Source organism: Brassica napus, chromosome A7 (genome assembly GCF_020379485.1).
Source record: "Brassica napus cultivar Da-Ae chromosome A7, Da-Ae, whole genome shotgun sequence".
Classification (NCBI taxonomy): domain Eukaryota; kingdom Viridiplantae; phylum Streptophyta; class Magnoliopsida; order Brassicales; family Brassicaceae; genus Brassica; species Brassica napus.
Window position 1 is genome coordinate 21,865,647 of NC_063440.1, and position 17,466 is coordinate 21,883,112.

The window sequence follows — 17,466 nt, forward strand, 5'->3', positions numbered from 1 at the left end:
GAGAGTAATGGTATCAACTGTGATGAAGCAGCCCGCGCTGGTGAAGTCTTGGCAATTCCCAATTGACTATGAAGTTCCTTGCACCTTTACCTGTATTGTCCTGTTACCTCTTCTCCTTTTAACATTGCTCGCGTCATATTTATATCATCTCATTGTGTTATATTTGTGTATTTATTTCATTGCTTTTGAGTGGTGACAAGTCTGTGGTGAAAGCCAGGATATCAGGAACATCTGCGGCACACATTTACTTCGATGGTTTCATCTTTAATTTTCCTAATCAAGCGGTTAAGTAATTCTCATTAAGCCTTTTATTTTGGTTGATTAGTTTTTCTTCTCTAAATTTGTCTACTGATTTGGATCCTTTAGTGTATATATAGTTAGCCAATTTTAGTGGCAGAAGGAACAATTGTGTGGCTTGACAACAAGTACAGAGTGTTGTTTGTATCCCATCTCACATACGCTCTCAATTTTTTCAGCTCCAAAGCCCAGGCGACACCGTTTAAGTCTTGCCCACATTCTCAAGATTTTACTCTGTATTTTAATAAACTTTTGTCACCCTTACTTTTATATAAAAGATAAATGCAACTTTGGATGCTGACAAAAAGAAAAGAAAATGCCAAGTGCCAACCTCGGATTTCTCCCGCCGTTACAGGCCAACTTACCGCGCGCGTAAGCAACTGAAGAATCGGCACACGAGAAAACAAGAAAAACAAAATGATTAGATTTTTTTTTTTAAACTTCAAATTAATAAACATCCAAATATATAAACAATGCGATACAATTAAAATTTTCACATACTTAATATCGGTTATGAAATTTAAAGGGTTACAAAACATTTTAAAATAAAATTTACCAAAAACATACCCTCTCTATTCCTTAAAGTCACAGAAAAAAAATTCTTTCAAAAAGATCCATTTTTTTACTTTTTCAATTCATGTTTTATTAACTAATTGCAAATTTTAAAAAACTTAATTGCACTAATTAATTTTTTATTGATCTAAAGTTATTAAAAAAAATAAACACAAAAAATTACACAAATTTAATGTATTTTATTAAAATGTGTGAAAATATAGAATATAGATTTTTTAGAAACAGATAGAGTATTTTAATAGAAAAAAATTGATTTAAAATTTATAATTGAAAATCACTAAATCCGTGTAAATTTTTTAAATTGAAGGGTCAACGCAAATATTTTATAACGCTTTGCCTAAAACCTCCTCTACATGTATTTTTATATACATCTATGTATAAGACTATAATCCACACTCGAGAAAAAAACAAGGGAGAACTTCAGCTGAACTCGGAAGAGGGAGCGTATGTCCTCATCCTCAAGGGAAACTATATCCGTTCACCAAACAATATTAGCTATCCTCATCTATCCTCAAGGGAAAACTATATCCTTTCACCAAACATTTTAAAGTTTATTAGATTCGAATCTATTACGGATTTCCAACTTAAAACTAATTGATATTAAATATATTGATTTTAACCCTTTTGTACATAAGTTATGGTTCTGTTATATTCCTGATATGTGATACTTTTAAGTTTTATCTCTAATACTTCTCATTGAAATAATGGCGTTTTTATCGGCCAAAAATCTTAGAATTTTATAATATTTATACTTGGTCGAACGAGTTTTGTAAGGCAATTATATTCGGTCGAAAAAGTTAAGTAAAAAAGTTATATTAATTAGGGGTTTTAGATTTTTAGGATCAATGATCTAATACCATATCCAATTCGATTTCTTCCAACTTAAAACCAATTGTTAATAAATAAATTGATCCTAATTTTTTATATATATTATTTAAGGTCCTCTTATATTTCCGATAGGATACTTTTATCTGTAATACATTTATTTGAAAAATCATAATTTTTGGAAGATATGGGTTTATGAACTAATTAAAAGTGCTAAGGAACAAACAAATTTTCTTAGGAAACATATATAAACCTACAATTACTATATACTATAAATGACACAGTGTTACAAATTTATATGATTTTAAGTAAGACTATAGGCTAGCTAGTAAGAACGTATCCAGTTTGAAGAATTTTAGTGTGCTATAACCGCATAATTAACTTAACAAAAAGATGTTACAAAAAAAACGTAACAAAAAATATCTAACTTAAAAAAAAAGGAAAAAGTTACTGATATACATATATATATATATATATAAAGGTGTACATTACTGAAAGCCTTTTTCAAAAGACAAAAATACATATATGTGTGGTGACTGGTTGAATTTTATCTTACTTCTTTAATTTTATTTATTTTAAAATTTATTAAATCTTACACTTTGTTGTGCCTTTAGATTTAAAAATAAATATTCCATCAAAATTTTACTAATCTTTACCATTCATGATTTCGTTTTATTTCTAAAACTACAAAAAAAACCCTTTTTCTTGTATATGTTAGAAAAAATCTTACATCATTATTATTTAAGATTTGAATCTATAAAAGGAAAAAAAAATAATATTAGACGATGATATAATTATAGGTAAAATTTATTACTATTTAATATTAAATTTTACTAAAAAATATTTATATATTTTTTTTAAAAAAATTAAATAATTTTATAAACTATTAATTTTAATAACATATATTACATTAAATAATAATAAAATTTGATCGTTTATATTTTTATTTCTAGAAAGTATTTTAATTGATATAATAAAATTATTTTGTATATACATAACATGTTTTATTTTAAAAATATAAAGCTCACATCAATCTTATATATATATAAGATTGCTAGATTCTAAATATAGTACTACAAGTTAGAGGCTTAGGTTCTTAGGGGTCAGAAAGAAAGTATAAATTTTTTGAAAAATTATACCCATAAGAAAATTAAAATAACAACTTAAACAAAATAAGAAAATATAAAATAAAAATTAATAAATTTATTTTAACATCACACAAATCATCAATTACATTATCATATAATTTCTAATTTATTATATATAATGGTCAGTTATCTATAATATATGTGATAATGTTACGGATAACGATTTAACGATAGAACATTTTCTTAAATAATTAGGTCGAATGACAATTTTACATGTCAAGTATTTTCGATGGATAGATTATCTTTGTAAAAAACGGTCACAGTAAACATTTCTACCTACAATATTTTAGAATCTTAACAATTTTTACATTCTATGATTTACAAGAAATTGAATCGTCTGAAACTCTGAACTTTATATTTGGACGCAGAAATTTTTAAATTTTAACTAGTAAATTATGGTGTTTTAAGTACGAATTTGTTTTAGAAAAGTAGAAAACCAAAAAAAAGACACGTAACCGTTCAGGGTTAACCTAAAATCTTAGATGTCGAACACTGATACCTTCACAGAACATAATAATTTTCAAATATGTCGAAACCAAAATAAAGATTCTAGATTCTTTAAAAAGGACTTGTGGAAATAATGTGTCAGCGTAACTATATATATGTGGCGTCATCATTAGATATTTGGATGATCATAAGAAAAATAATAATAGAAAAATATGGGAACTTGGAACTTTTTTTTAATCATCGGAACTTGGAACGTTTCAGGTTTATGGTTTCATACGAAATTCAGCTGCTATTCGTGATTTGTCTTTATACAGTTTCGTTATCGAATGATTAGAGAAGTCCATTTTATCTCAACTTTCACCAGCTAAAATATAATCCTTCCATATTTTTAAATAATGTTTTAATTTATCCACACATACCAAAAAAATTAAAGACGTATTTTATTTATTAGTTCTACTTTTAATTAGTTTTAGTTATTTTTTCAATAAAATTCTACTCATATTTTTACATTTAAATTTGTTTTTTAATTTTAAATAAATAAGTACCTAAAAGATCAATCTTTCAAACAACAACAAAATATTTTATATTATTAAATTTATATTTATATTTTAATTTTAACTATTGACTGGTGTATCCGCACAAATATTTGTTTATTTTTTATGGACAAATAAGATTAGTTTTTTTTTCTTAATGTTTATGCGTTGGCTGATCACTTGGTATCCAACTCTCTATAAGTTATTCTTGTGTGAAATTCACATCTACGCAAGATACAATTAATTAGAATTATGCTGGGATTTTGTTTTTATTGCATATATAAAATTTAAATGAGAATTAACGTATTACCGGATCAATCCTAATTTTATTATATTAATTAATATTAACATTTTTCATCATAAATTTTTAAATTGAAACTGAAATCTTATTATTTAATGTCAAATATATTTAGCATTTGAGCATATAAACAGTAATTCTTAATTCGAATTGTAGGAACATATCCACATATTAGGTTTTAATATGGGCTATGACACGTGATCATAATTATAAATAATAGTATATTGTCATATTTTTAATAAACATTTGTTAAAAAAATTATGCGATATACGTTCACTATGTGTTGCATTGTTCAAAAATATTACAAAATATGTTGGAATTTATTTACGGTTTTACAGTTAATTTAATTTTTTATATAAATATATGTTTATGTGAAAATTAAAATTAGATAATCTTTCTGTTTAATCTGTCTCACATTTGCTTAACTTTATTTTCAGTGCAAATTAATCCCTTTGAAAACCATTTTTGATTGAATATAAACTATTAGAAAGTAAAAAAGACTCTTTTAATTTTACTTTATTGATTTATAAATATAAAACATTATTTAAATAAATAATAAAAATAAATATTTATTTATATATTTTTAGAAACGAAATTTGTTTTTGAGTTCGAAGTTTTATATAAAATTTTGAAAACCGAAATTTGTTTTCTGAAAATATTTTTTAAATTTTATTTAAATTTTAAATATATATTTATATATTTTAAAATCATAGACGCTATCCCTCAAAAATTATATCTTTCTAATCTAAACTCTAAGTCTATATTAATTAACCCTGGTATATATATATCTACTTAGGAAAAATTTCATGTTTACCATTTTTCATCTTTAACACCACTAAAGATGCATTTTCAAAAATACATTATTTATTAAGTGGCAAAAGACTTTTATACCATTGTTATCTATATATATAAAATAAATCATTCTTTTTAAAAATTAAAGAAATTATTTTTTTTTTAGTGTTTTCGAATTCTACTTTTTTAAAATTTGAACTCTTTTATAAATTTTTCTTTTTTGAATTTTTTTTCGATTTTGTTTTTCGATTTCTTTTTTAGTTTTCTTTTAAATTTCTTTTTGAAAATCGAAAATTATGTTTGAAACTATTTTTTAATTTTTTTTAATTTTTTAAAGTATTTATTTTTATATTTATTAGAATCATAAATTTTACATTCCAAAAACTCTACCTCACCTTTCAACTCTAAACCTTAAGTCTAGATTAGTTCCCCTTAATCCTAAGAATATAAGTGTTTTTTACCTTTCATTAAAAGTGAGAGTAAAATTGATTAGTGTAAACATGAAATGTGGTACTATGAATGTGGTATTTGTGGCAATTTCCCTAATAACTAGACCCATAACATAATAAAATAACTATTAATTGGATCCACAAAATAATAAAATAAAATAACTATGAACTAATTTTTAATCAGTTAATTTTATCAAGTTAAAACGTATAAATATAATTTTAAATATTCTAGCTTTAGAAATATTCATTTTATAAATGAAAATAATTAATAGGTATTACTCAGTGTAAAAACTTAGTTTCTATGTTATTTATATATTTTTATTTATTTTATGTTGAAATTTTCCATAAAATATAATATTTAATATTTATGTTTTGTGTGCATATTTAATCAAGATTATTTTATAAACCTAATTTAAGTATTAAGCTATTAAATTAATTAATAATTTTAATAATAATGAATTAATATATTAATTTTGATAGTCAATATTAATTATTTTAAATAAAATTACGAATTTATTTAATCACTAGACGACTAAAGTATTTTATAATGAAGACTGCAAATTTTAAATCTAAAAGTTAAAATATTTTTGATGGGATAATCAATAAATAACACATAAGAGTAATATCAATTTCATCTTATGTTTGGAAATTCATAAAATAGATAGATGTCTTTGTAAAAATAATAATATATGATTTATTATAATAATTATGTTGTGCTGTTTTCCATGAAAATAACCAATATCTTAAGTGATTTATTTTTGATCAAAATAGGTTATTTCTTATCATTAGTATTTTTAGAAAGAAAAATAAGAAACATAGGAAGAAATTTATTCTGTTGAAAATTTTAGATTTTGTTCATATCAAAATGTTTTACAGTGACAGTACCTTTGGATGCAGAGAGGAATAACAACTAAGATTTTTAAACAAATTTATATTAATTAGTGTTTTAAATGATAATTTTTCTGCAATATTTATAGTGAAATAAAAACAAAACAAACAATATACAGATATCTTGGATTAAATCAATTTATAACTCTTGTGATATAGATTGGATTATGTAATATTTAATTTTCACATATTTTAAAACATTTATTATATTTTGATTACTTCTGTCTGTTATTTTAGCTGATAAATTATCTCTACAAATAGTGTTTATTAAATTTCATTGTAAATATTTATTCTCAACTAGAAACACTTCTACTTGCTTGATTTGTCTTTTACTGTTTATTTTACTAATATAATTAGTTGAAAACTATTTTTCTCTTTATTGAGAAGTGTATTGTACTTCTGAAATGGTATTTGTGTAACACTTCGAGTGGAAAATGTCTAACCCCTTGAAGAAGAAAGATAATAAGAGTCCTTATTTAGGATTTAAAAAGAAAAAATAAAAAAAAAATCAGTTTTTCCTCCTAATATTCGGCTTTTATATAAGATAATCTCTTTTATAAAAGTATCCTTTGATCCTATAAATATTTTAGCAAAAAATAATGTCTTTTATAAAAATATCCTTAAGCGGCAAAATAGAATGGTATACGTATCAAGTTCCGACAGAACTTTGAGTTAAGCAGCCGTTCTTTCCCGCTCTTATTCCCTTATAAAGCACCTCTTGAACATCTCTTCCTATAAATACCTCTTCTTTACACACACAACCTCTTCATCAGTCTTTATAGTTAGTTCAATATCATGAGTAATATGAACAACGACCAAGAAAGCATTCAGTTTTGGTCCTCACTTCTCCACTCGCTTGCTGATTCCGACCCTAAGGATGATCACTTACCCGAGATCAGTAGCCCGATAATGGTGATGTCTACATCGATGGCTATAGATGTTTCACCTAAACCTTTTAATGCTCCTAGAGATGGACATAAGGCTGGACCGCAAAAAGCTATAGTCGAAACTGGAGATGGGAGCATTGATGAGGGTGGTCAGAGATCTGCTGAAAAGCATATTGAGGTGGTAAGCTCGATTTCTTTGCTATAAGCATGTGTATATGAGTTATATCCTAACACGAACTTTATCTTATTAAATGTAAGATAAAGAAAGAAGGGGAAAAAGAAGAAATAAAGAATTTTGGTAAGAGTAAGAGACCACGTACTACTGAAGCTCGTAATATTGCTGAGAAGGTGAGGAAAATCTTTTGTTTGTCTATTAAGAAAACAAGTTGCTCAACATTTTACCTCTCACAACGCAGAGGAGACGCACCGATATAAAAACTAAAATTGAAAATCTGAAGCAGTTGACACCTAATTGCAAAAAGGTGCACACCATTTGTTTGCCTCCTTATAGTTTTCATCTCTGATTCTGTCATTTTGAATACAAAGATTTGCGTTTGCGTTTTTAGTCAAAACATGTTGCTTACATATAAAAAAAAAGCCAATAAAGTTTTCTCATTTGCGTTTGAAATTTTCAGTATACTTCTAATTCTAACTGCAAACCTAAAATATTGTGTTCTCTTTTTGTAATACAATAAAGTAAAAACATAATAATTTAAAATAGAAAACACAGTTGAATTGATGTTACTTATCCTTTTTGTATTTAATTTGTTATTCATATGAATCTGCAGAGAGACATAGCATCGACACTTGATTGTATCATAGATAATATACGCTGGATGAAGCATTATGTAGAAGTAAGTAACTCAATCATACTTTATTATATATATATAGAGACATGTATGTATACACCAGTGTAAACTGGATATTATGGTTAAAAATATAAAGTAACCGAATTTAGCATGTAACTGTACACAAATATATTTGTTTTTAAATTAGTTTTACAAAAAGTATGTTCCAGTTTCAGTTGGATTAAGTTTTGATCAATTTTTATCATTATCGTTTGCATTGGTTTGGTTTAGTTTGCTGTATCATTTTTTCTACATTTTTAAGAAACTAAATATAAATGAATGTCATTTTTTTATACGTTGCATGACACATGACGACACCGGTAACGAAACTTGCCATGACCAAACTACAAATTGTAACGCTACAGAGTCAGAGCATGGGGCCCATGTTACCACTTGGAATTAAGATGGATTTTCCGGCACCATGGTTCCCTTCTATTCCTCCCAACTTCATCATGCCGCCGTTCAGTGGTTTTACCCCAGGAGAAACTAGCTGTGCCTATGGCAATCAAAATATTGAACCTTCTACCACCAAGGTTTAATTTGTGTTCTTATTCATATATTTTCTATATTTTATTGTTGCTGTTGTTTTATTTATTTATTCATTTTTGGTTCAAAATGGACAATTTAAAGGGAGTCAACAATCAACCACACTCGTCAAGATCTATGTGAGCTAGTGGTGTTTTTATATTTCAGACGTCTGGTTCCTCAAGTTCGTTTATACTATGTGTATGTTTATTGTTTAGTAGTTTTTTTTTTGTGCAACATCGTTTAGTAGTTTAAAGTTGTTCTACCAAGATTACAAGACTGTGGCGTGCTCTACCAAGTTACAAAAAAAAAAGACTGTGGCGTGCTCTTTTTTCGTTCGTCAGAGCGTATTTATGTTGTAACTTTGTGTTTTTTTTGTAACTTTGTGTTATATTTCAATGTAAACTTATGCAAAGTTTTATATTAAGTGGTTTACATGCAATTTTTTTGTTTTGCTAATTGGAAGAACACAAGCAAATTCCGAAATGCGATGTATAATACATAAGGAATATCCCTTCACAGTGAAGGGCAGAGGTTTAGGTAAATGATGGGAAGCTATTTTTTTGCTAAGACCTATATGAGCACATGTATAATCCATAAGAATGTTGAAGCCGCGCCTGCTCAGTTGACTAAGAAGGAGAGGTGTCACATTTTATTGTCATCTTTGAAGTACTAGTAAAGGAAAGGCTTATATACGAGGATTTATGAGCGGGAATGTGTGAGTAAAAGGCTTTTAGAAATACGGTGTGCTTCCATACCTATAAAGTAAGATAAGTTGCCCAAGCCTTTTAGGGAGAATCTTGATGACAATGATTGAATGAATCGTTGGAGTTTGTTGTTGTTGGGCCGGTGAGAATGATGTTGTCAGCGTAGAAAAGCTTGTAGATAAGTGTTGCTGTGATTGTATATGAAGAGGCTTGCATCAGAGAGTCAGTTTGTGAAGCCGGATTGTAGAAGGAATGATCTACCTCGTTGTACCAAGCCTATGTGGCTTGTTTGCCGTACACAACTTTTTGTAGCCTACAAAACCACATTTGGATTACCTTGGCCAGTGAATCCTAGCGGTTGCATCACATATACTTCATCATCAAATTTCCCTCGGAGAAAGGTGTGACGTCTAATTGTCGCATCGGCCAGTGGTTAGAGACAAAAACTCTAAGCACAAAGACTAACTGTTGTTGATTTGACGATGAGATGGAAATTTTCATTGAGAAAGTAATAAGAAATCCTTTTGTCATTATCTTTATCTATCTTACACAGACTTCTCGCCCAGTTTGAGGATTTTCAGTTTCCACAGATACTCAGCTATAAGATTTGTCAACTAAAGGGTCAAAATGGTGGATTTCAACCCTGCTTTTGGGAAATGTCAAAAGTGTACATGTTTGTTGTAGTGCAGCAAATGTTTTCTTCTTCTCTCACTCATGAACAGGCTGCTTTTCAGCTAGTGGGTAAAGAGAGGCAGAATTTTATCATCGAAATGAACTATTCCTATATTTAAGCCCTCGTTCAAAAAAAGTAAAACAAACCAACCTCTGTTACATTGGTGAAGCTATTTCAATATTACGTACACAACCAAAAGGACTTAAATCTTCTACTTTGTACTAACAAAACAATCATCAGATTAACCAACAAATGTTACTCTTGGGTTTCAAGTCTCAGAGATAGCCGACCTCTTGCACGTTATTCACTTATTACCTTGCGGTTATCAATATTACTATTGTCTATAGGTATACGATTCTTATTCTTTTACCGTTGTTCATTTAACCAGCTTGGAGAACTTGTTGGGTGTGCAGCCAGCTGCCGTAAGGACAGATATCACCAGCAAGAACCATTCTGCAAACCTCAGTCTTGTAACGAGGATGTCGGATCACTGGGCGGAGTTCTTTAATACCATGAGCGAACTGGCAACTGTCACCATATGGGCATGTCCCTGTGCCATCCCTTGATTGTAATTTGTAACCTCCATTTCTATTTCCTCCCTCTTCTTCTTCTTTCTTCCCTCCTCGCACATATACCTTTTGCTGCGGTTTCCATTTATTCATTCGTCACCATTAATAAGTCTTTATTTCAAATAATGCCACAAGAACAGTGAATAGAGCATAGTGTGGTATATATATGCATCTCAGATTCGAGAGTTATCTATGGTATTTAAGTGATTACTTATTTCCTAAAACTATAGCCAAAATCGACTCTAACTAAAGCCTCCTCTCAGATAAATTTTTTTCCAGCATTTCATTCAATCATGGCCCTTTACTCATCACCATTAGTTACTTACTCCTCCTATAGCTCACACAAAGCAGAGTAGTAGAGGCATGTGGTATCATATAAAATGAAATTTTGAAAAAAACAATTTCTAAAAAATTATAAAAAAGTTCGAATTTGAAAAAGTATAATTCGAAAACATAAAAAAAAACTATTCTTTTATTTTTTTTTTTAAATAATTATTTATTATATATATAGAGAACAATGGTATAAGAGTCTTTTGCCACTTAATGAAAAAGCTATTTTTGAAAATATCTCTTTAATAGTGGTAAACATGAATAATGGTACTAAAAAAATGGTAAACATGAAGTTCTTTTTGATATTACTTGCAAAATAATCTAAAAGATATTACAAATAATGATTTATGGTATAAACTATATAAAATAATATGAAAACAACATACAGAAATTGATATAATAATTTCCTATTTTATATAAAGCATTATATTCATATACAAAGTATTAAGATAAATATTATTGTCTTACAAAGTCCATGCAATTTTTTTGTTGTTGAGAAAGTTCATCTCTACATGCATTCAATGTAATTTTCTGTAATTCCTTGCAATTTCTCTATTGATCCTTCCAGTAAGAGAGTGATGAAATTTTAATTTCTAAACATACAGATCGATGGCTTTTGATGATACTCTTTAAGAGAATTTTTTCAAGGATTAAGAAAAACACATTTTTATTGTGAAGCTAGTGAAAGGTTGAGGAAGATTAAAGTCCAGGTTAGTGAGATTAAACATTTCCAAACTCTTCAATCATAATTTTCATCATGTTGATTTTTTATGAATCTTTATCTCCTCTAATGTACTTATAATAATTAATCATTTTAACATTATACATTTGATCAATATCATTTTAAAGTAGACTAAATTAATTATCGATTTGCTAGGAAATGTTTATTGACAGAATTTGAGAATATTTACTGACTTTAAATTTTAATTATATATTATTGAAATTTGGTCTTATTTGTAAAAAAAATTATCCATGCGTAGCATTGGATCCATACTAGTATATTATAGATTAGAAGCTTACATTTGTTCGGGTCAGAAAGAAGCTTAATATTTAAGAAAACAGTTACAGCCATAAAAAAATAATTAAGAGAATACTTTGACAAAAAAAAAGGAAAAAAAAAAAGAAAGGAATCAAAAGACACGTAATATTTCATGGCTAACCCTAGCACCCTAGATGTCGAACGCTCCGACATTTATAGAACATTATAATTGTTATTTATGTCGAAACCAAAATAGTAGATTCGATGATTCTTATACAAAACATACATACGAATTATAATACGTCAGCGTAACTATAAATATATGACATCATTATGTGCTTGGATAACTGGATGATCACAAGAAATAAATAATAATAGAAAAATATGGGAACTTGTCTCGTCTTATTTATAGCTTCGTGAGAATTTTTTGGATCTGATTTTATTAATCGCGTTTCAAATTAGTATAGTAATATTTGCAGAGTAAATAACCGTCGAAAAGCTTCTTAGAATTTAGAACAACATCGATGATCTCTCACCAAAATATTTCACTAAATAATCAATAAAAAGGTAAAAATAAAAAGAGTGATGAAACTCTCAAATAATGGAGACCCCTATCCACTTGTTTTAATTTAAATGAACATAATTTTTAGCCTTAAAATTTAATTATATAGTTAAAAATTTTAAATATCAATTTATTATTGCGAATATTTTTTATCTACAAAATGGATAAGTAAAAATGCTTTTAGTAAAACAGTATTTGAGTCTTTCCCAAATTTCTCATCTTTAAAATAAGAAAAAAAATTGAAAGAAAAATAAAGTGAGCCAAAAAAGGAAGAAGCATTTTAAAAAATTACAAAGTATATGAGAAATTTATGTGTGATATTACTTTATGAATAATTATTTTTATTATATAATGAATTATATTAATACTTAAGACATGAAATACTCTATGGAAAATTATACTAGTAATGTAGAATAGCAAAATTAGATGGATAAGCAAATTAACAAAAAAAAAAAACTTAAGCGGCAAAACTGAATGTACAGAATTATACATCAAACTATCAAAGCAGGAGGTAGAAATTACTTTTATAGGGGGTCATTAGAAACAAATTTGATAATAAAATCCTAATCTCTATATTTTAATAATAACAGATAGAACAAAATAAATAAAATATTAGGTGCATCTGAAAGACTGAACATATATTTTACTGAGGGTCAAAGACTAATTTTAATTAAACATTTCACCAAAATCCTTCAAAACTACCCTAAAATACAATAAATATTAATTTGATAGGGGTAGTGGTTAAATAATAATAATTTGAGGGGTCATATATATGACCCTAACCCTTCACTAACATCAAACGGTATACGAGCAAGCTCCGACAGCACTTTGAGTTAAGCAACCGTTCTTTCCCGCTCTTGTTCCTTTTTAAGGCACCTCTCCAACATCTCTTCCTATAAATACTATCTTCCTTACTCACACAACCTCTTCATCAGTCTTTAGTTAGCTCACTATCACGAGTAATATGGACAAGGATCGAGAAAGCCTTCAGTTTTGGTCATCACTTCTCTACTCCCTTGCTGATTCCGACCCTAAGGATGGTCTCTTTCCCGAGATCAGCAGCCCGATAATGGTGATGTCTACATCGATGGCTACAGATGTTTCGCCTAAACCTTCTAATGCTCCTGGAGATGGAGATAAGGCTGGACAGGGAAAAACTATAGCCGAAACAGGAGATAAGATTATTCATGAGGGTGGGCAGCGGTCTGCTGAAAAACAGATTGAGGTGGTACGTTCAGTTTCTTAAATATACATGTGTATATGAGTTATGTCTTAATACGAGCTTTATCTTATTAAATGTAAGGAAAAGAAAGTAGGTGCAATTAAAGAAACAAAGAATCTTGGTAAGAGACCACGTACTAATGAAGCTCGTAATATTGCCGAGAAGGTGAGGGAACTCCTTTCTTAGTTTGATGCATGTCTATTAAGAAAACATGTTGCATTCAACCTTTTATCTCTCACAACGCAGAGGAGACGCGCTGATATAAAAACCAAAATTGAGAATCTGAAGCAGTTGACACCCAATTGCAAAAAGGTGTACACCATTTACCTCTTTAGTTTTCATTTCTTATATTGTCATTTTGAATACAAAAATTTGCGTTTGCGTTTGTGTTTCTTAAGTTAAAAACATGTTGCTGATATATAAAAAAAACTCCGTTCTGGCCAACAGATTCGGTGTAGTTAATTTATCCATTCATTATATTGAAAAATACATTAAAACTAGCTATTAAAATCTTCTCTCATTTGCGTTTTGAAATTTATATAAAATCTACCTATAATATTGTCTTCTCTTTTTGAAACACAATAAATTAACATGTAAATCTAAAAACAGCCTCTAACTAAAAATAATAATAAAACAATTGAGTCTATATTACTTATTTTTTGTTTTGATTTAAAATTAATTTGTCATATATATGAATCTGCAGAGAGACATCGCCTCGACCCTTGATTGTATCATCGATAATATACGCTGGATGAAGCATTATGTAGAAGTAAGTAAACTAAATCATTAACTTCTTATATATACATATACAGAGACATGTATAACTAATTAAAGTTTAATCTTGATTTTCTGGTTAAGAAAAAAAGTTATATTAAAAGAAACTGCATTTTGGTATGTAATTTTAGACAATTTCTTGTTTTTTTAAATAAAAATAAAACTAGTTTCCAATAAAATTATGTTTGAGTTTCAGTTGGATTTAGTTTTGACTTTTTGTTCTCATATACGAAGTATATACACAGTTTGGTCTGGTTTGGATAACTTTTCTTGTTTACATTGGCATGGGGGGTATCAATTTTTCTAGTTTTAAAAAAATATAGAACTGTAAATATAAATTGAGTGTCATATTTTTATACGTTGCATGAGACAAAGGACACATATAACGAAACTTGCCATGAACAAACTACAAAATGTAACAATACAGAGTCAGAGCATGGGTCCCATGTTACCACTTGGAATGAAGATGGATTTTCCGGCACCATGGTTCCCTTTTAGCCCTCCCAACTTCATCATGCCGCGGTTCGTTGCTTTTACCCCAGGAGAAACTAGCGGTGGCAATCAACAAAGTGTACCTGTTACTACCAAGGTTTAATTGTTTTCTTCAACATATATTTATATACTTTTGTTATAGCTGTTATTTATATATTCATTTCCTTTTTGTTCATAATGAAGAATTTATAGGGATTCAACAATCAGCCGTACTCGTCAAAATCTACGTGAGGTAGTGGTGTTTGATCAATACTTTAGACGCATGGTATCCTTCGTTTTTAGTAATATATATGTTTATTGTGTAGTAGTTTAGAGTTGTTCTCCCAAGTTTCCAAGACTGTGGCATGCTCTTTTGTTCGTTCGCCGCGTTGTTATTATGTTGTCACTATAGTATTGTTCATCGTAAACTTATACGCATAGTTTTATATTAAGCTGTTTACATGCAAAGTTTTATATTATGCTGGATCTACATAACGCTTTCAGGATCATATTAGAAAAATATGGAAATAACAAAAATGTTCTAGAAAGACCTGTGATTCAGTTGCAAAACAAAAAGGTCACTAGAAACTTGGATGGAGTAATTTCATCCAACTTAAGAGATTAAATTGTAGTTCAAGGATACACGAAAAAGAAGAAAGCAACAACCTCTTCATTCATATAGTATGTTATCGTACCAGCGACAAATGCTTCAACATATTCAGTTCTCTCTTTTTTTTTTTTAAATATAAATCGAGAGGGGCCCTGATTGAGAGTCGAGTGAAGCAGCTGAACCAGTGTAAGAAGTTTCACTACAAAAAAACATAGATGTAAGAATTAACGAAAAATATATTTTTTGCTAAAAAAATAAATAAGAAGTGGGGTTAGAGTTTGATAAATTTGTGTCAAACCAAAGAGATTGTTGCCTAAAGTTGAAAATCCTCTAAGATTTGTTTTTATGCTTCATAACTGGGTTTGATTTTAAGGAGTCTATGTGTGATTCATGATCCGATGTGAACGTCATGTCAAAAACAATCGCTGAGAAGTTGAGAATCAATAGGATTCAGCCACCCAAGATGACTCTTACCTTTGCTAACTTCTCTAGAATTCCAGAATTACATGTATGCGTCAAAATTTTCTGGTTCATGTTGATTTTTAAGTTGTGGAGATGGTTAAAAAGTCTATTGTACCATTGATTCTTGGAAGGCCATTCATGGCTATATATAGTAGGTGCAATAATTGATCTTTTCAACAAGTGAGTGTCATTTGCAAACATAGACAAGAAAGTCTTTTACAAGGCAATTCTTACCAGTAGAATGCAAAGGCATGAATGTTGTATCATTGTGGATGTTGTTCATATAAAAGAGGTCAGTGAAAAAAGAGATGTCAAAGAAATCCTGGATGGAGACTCTCAAGTGAATGTCAGTGAGCAGCCTAGTACCAAAGTCAAACGTGAAAGGCAAAAGGATCAAGGTAGGTTCTTCTGGATGGAGATTCAGTTGAGTATGAGATGAATTGCAAAGGAACATCGAAACCTTTCTCTAAGATTAGAGTATTATTTTCATATGAGTTCAAGCAAAAGGGACAAGAGGATGTGGGAAGCCTGTTGAATGGCATTCTGGAGCTCAGCATGTCCAACTGTGGAGCTTATTTTAGAGAAAGTTCTTATACTCAACCCGGTTGATTTCCATTTCAAAGTCGAGCTAAAGACTTTATACAACAATTTTGTGGGAGACGAACCACTGGTGGTAAGTGTAAACAATCTCTCTATTTTTGTTTTGCAGTTTAATTTTTAGTGATAAAACTCTTCACCTATTTCTGAATCGGAAGAAAATATCTCAATTAATTTTTTTTATTGTTTTAACTTTTCATCTTACAAACCGTTAATGATTCTAAAAAAGGCGAAGCCCAATGACCAAACAACTCACAAAAGACCCAAACCAAAAAAGAACTCAAAAGCCTAGCCACTTGCTCGAAAAGGAAACCCCGCCGCACAACAGGCGAACCACCACAAAACCAACCACCGAGCCACCACAGACGACACAGTAACGAGGATCTGGAAAGAGGTAGACACCCGAGAACACGAACGAGACTGCCACCGTAAGAAATCGAAACAGTAAAATGCCAGTGAAAAACTACTAAAGGTAAGGTTCAACAGAAGAGGATAATGAGCAGGAGAAATAGGTGTTAAGGCCGAGCCAGTCGGAGGCCACTGCCGAAGATCCCTTTCACGCACTCGCCATCACACTCATGAATTCCAACAGTTCAAGCTTCTCCAACCTCCCTCTCACCGCTACACACCACCTAACATATCATTTGATCTCCCTTTCATGGAAGTAAAAACCAATCTAAACCATGTGTTCATAAATAGGTGTTAAATATTAATTTATAAAGTGTCTACTATAATATAACAACAAACATCCCCTCTTTAGCAAAGAACAAAGAAAAAAACCATTTTGGCAGCGAAAAACTAAGAAAATTTTGTTTTCATTTAATTATCTTTTTGTGCATCCTAAAATGATGAAAGCTCCGATCATTTTTACTTTTACCGATGTGGCACATACATACTGATTAAATCTATTTTGATAATAGCTATTTTAAGTTTTTGGCCAAAAAGAACCTCAAAAAAAGAAAAATAATCAATTTTTTTTATTAAATGGTAAATGTATTAA

At 29.2% G+C, this 17,466-nt stretch overlaps 1 long non-coding RNA gene across 1 annotated transcript; it reads left to right on the forward strand.

The window, feature by feature from the left end:
- Positions 1–5,229: 5,229 nt before the first annotated feature.
- LOC106355884 lies at positions 5,230–17,391 on the forward strand. The gene is made up of 4 exons (XR_007314705.1): positions 5,230–7,315; positions 7,396–7,485; positions 7,554–14,915; positions 15,002–17,391. It is a non-coding gene; the product is annotated as an uncharacterized LOC106355884 (long non-coding RNA).
- The last annotated feature ends 75 nt before the right edge of the window (positions 17,392–17,466 follow it).